General features: G+C 34.0%; 1 non-coding gene across 1 annotated transcript; it reads left to right on the top strand.

Moving 5' to 3' along the window:
• The first annotated feature begins 259 nt into the window (after nt 1-259).
• LOC128034994 (small nucleolar RNA R71) lies at nt 260-366 on the top strand. The gene has a single exon (XR_008191398.1). It is a non-coding gene; the product is annotated as a small nucleolar RNA R71 (small nucleolar RNA).
• Nucleotides 367-3,653: the final 3,287 nt, after the last annotated feature.

The raw sequence follows: 3,653 nt of genomic DNA on the forward strand, positions 1-3,653 counted from the left end.
TTTTAACATAGAGGAAATAGACGATACCAGAGCTGATAACGAAGTGAAGGAGTCAACTTCATGAACTCTGGCTATGTGTCTTCCTGAAGTTGTTCAATTTGTTGAGCATTGATAGTTATTACTCGCGATCCTCTCGATGATCTCATAAGCCTCATTATAAAACTTAGACAAATTTGCACCATTCACGAAAGCATATACCATCAATCTCGTATGTGCATTGAAACCATTCTAGAATGTCTCCAACTGGATACAGTGACGAATCCCATGATGAGGACACTTACAAAGTAACTCTTTGAATCGCTCCCAAGCCTCATACAAAGACTCGTCATCTAATTGTTGGAAAGTTGTGATCTTGTTCCTCAACTTAGCGTTTTAGCTAGGTGGGAAATACTTAACCAAAAATCTCTCTACTAATTCTTGCCATGTAGATATGGAACTTCGTGGCAATGAATTGATTCATGCTCATTCTCGATCTCGTAACAAGTACAGAAACAACTTCAACCTCAGTGCGTCTTCAGTCACACCGGCTATCTTGAATGAATCACTCACCTCCATAAACAATCGAAGGTGGAGATGTGGATTTTCTATGGGCATAACACTAAATTGGCTCACCGTTTGTAGCATTTGAAACATCATTGGTTTCAATTCAAACTAGGTTGCCTCAATATCTGCCCTTCTAATTCCTGGGTTTAACTCACAAAGAAGTGGCACAGCATATTGTCTGATGCATCGATCCCTCTCATCAGCAATGATGCATCGATCTTTCATAAGTTTGGAAACCACATTGGGTCCTTTGGGAATCCTTTACTTAGTAAATATGCATTTTACCGATCCTTATTTACTAAGGGTTCTTAGTATTCGTGTGAAGTAACAGGGACGTGTCAGGCTTGAAACAATTTAATCACACAAATCTAAAAACTATGCAGATAACAGAGCTTGGTCAGAGTTGTTATGCAACCTACAATTTAATCGGGTCAGGATTTAAATTGAGCATGCACATTTCAATTATGTGTCCATTAGTCGTAAATCAGTCGAGAACGCCACTAATTCAGTGCATTCCACTCACGTATGAATGAAATATAGACTTGATTTTAATTCAAAACATGATCGATTGAGGCACAAACATTATAAGCATGAATCAAATAAATATTATTTAATCAAAGCAGTCATCCAAGCTTAAATGAAATAAAGCTAACATTCTTGTAAACAAGAACAAAGAACACATAGCAAACATCTTTAGATTAAAGTAAAGAAAAGAAATATTAAACCCAATTCAGAGTAGCTGTCACCCAAGACTTTGACTGAAGAGGTCATTCGCTTCTTTGCTTTGCTCATTTGCTGATGGTTCTCCAAGGTGGCCGACCAAGGTTTCTTTAAGAGGCTAGTTTTGCTAAAAAATCCTTATGCAAGGATGATGATAGGCATGAGCGGGAAAGATAGCTAAGAGAGGAGAGAATGATGAATGAGTGAGGGATGATTGAAAAAAGTGAGAAATGAGCTCTTATTTATAAGTGAGGTAATGGAGCTAGTTTGCTAAAAATAGGAGTGTCCATCTGTTGAAACTTCTGCCAAGGATGGTCGGCCATGAATTGAGGAAATGTGGCTGATTCTGCTTGATTCTTGGTCAATTTGAGTGCCACCACAACTCAGGAGTAAGACTCAGTCACCAACAAATCTTCGGGAAAATCTCTGATTTCTTTAAGTCTTTAAGGACCTTGCGTAATTAAACCAAAAATTAATTTATGATCAGCCATGTGCAGCTGAAAATTGGGTTGACTTGGTCCCCAATTTGGACTGTTTTACAATTAGAAGAAAACTCTTAGAACTGTCCAAAAATAGTAGATAGTTTAGAGGACCAAATAATATAATTTTAACCATTTCAATTAATTAATTTACTTAGTTAATTAAAACTCAATTTATTAATGAAATATTTAAAATGAATTATTAAATATTACTTTATATTTTATTATTTAATCTAATCATCGTGGCCCACTTTATAGCTTAAAAAAATAATATGCTCAAACTAATATAAAATAAGTCATTTTATGCATGAAAACTATATAATAAAGCATAAAATCACATTTTAATAATTTTCATGTCCTAATTTCATATTTTCTCATATTTCATTAATTTAAGTAAAAAGATGATGAATTATATAGGAAAAATCCTATATATTTTTCAGTTTACAATATGCTATTATGCAATTTCAGTACATATATTCGGTTCAGATATTAACATGCTCAGTACAGATATCATTTAGTCCATTTTGCACATTTAGAGGTTTAAGTAGCGCTTACCGACTTTACAATAGGTTCACAGTCGACTTGGGCGACCCGTGCACCCTTAGAAAAATTCTGGTAAAAATGAGCCTACACGCCCGTGTGTGCTCGTGTGGCCCACTCAGCCCAAATTGGCCTTGGCCGTGTGATCCATTTTTAATGTAACCCATGCTAGCTAAATATTCATATATGTTATCACTATTTACTTATATGTTCATTCAAAGTTGTCTACTTAAGTCATTATCCCTAAATTATTTCTATCTTGAGCTACAGAATTCCAAATTAAGATCCGCTTGATGTTTTCGAAACTAGACTCAAATAGTTTTCTACCATAAAATTTTCATATTTTATAGTTTATCAAATAAGTACAGTAAAATCTTCAACTCTATCCCAATTCTGTTGTTTAACAACTTCAACCTTTCCTTACTAAAAATTATTTATCTATTAGTACGAAATTGGATGATTTTTCTGTTTGTTTCTCTTGAAAATTGACTTGTTAAGGGTTTAAATAGATAAATTTAAGCCCATAATTATTTTTTAAAATTTTTTTATAATTTTCCCAAACTCAGAATAAGGGAACCCAAACCCATTCTAACCTTTTCTCACAAAATTCATTATAACTCATAACTTACAATTTCATTGCTTACACTGTTTGTTCCATGAAAAACTAGACTCAAAAAAATTTAATTTCATATTTTATTCATCCTCTAACTCAATTTCCACTATTTTTGATGATTTTTCAAAGTTAGACTACTGCTGTTGTCCAAAACTATTTTAGTGCAGAATGTTGATTTCCAAGTTTATAACACCCTTATTTCCTTTCTCTACAATTTTTCGCATCATTTTCTCTTATTTCTCTTATTTCTCGACAGCAAGCAATTTTTGCTTTTCTCTCCAAATCTCATTTTCTACATTTCGGGTACACACCTGGTATCATTTTTGATGCATAAGCACTCCTAAGCCTCTAGAACCTAAAAATCGACCAACAAATCTCCAGATTAATCACTTAATTCGTTTTTATTCAACCAATTTTGGAAGGAACTCGACTAAAAACCTAACAAAACCCTTACCTCTCTTGAGTAACCACGACTTCGCACAATCACAACGTCAATTCAAAACCACCAGCCACTTGTTTCACTCCTAGACACCAAAAAGAAATCCCCCTTTTCGAGATTAACCAAGAATGATTAACAATAGATAAAACCGTTACTTACCGAACCCACGGAACCAATGATGAACAACCAAATCAATTGGAAAATAAAGAAAGAAATGGAAAGGGAAAAAATAATGGAAATTTCGGCAGCAACTAGGGGAAAAAATTGGTAGAGGATGGAAAAAAGAAGAAGAAAATGTCAGAAAAAGTTTGGGTAATTG

The sequence above is a fragment of the Gossypium raimondii genome, chromosome 11, assembly GCF_025698545.1.
Source record: "Gossypium raimondii isolate GPD5lz chromosome 11, ASM2569854v1, whole genome shotgun sequence".
Classification (NCBI taxonomy): Eukaryota; Viridiplantae; Streptophyta; class Magnoliopsida; order Malvales; family Malvaceae; genus Gossypium; species Gossypium raimondii.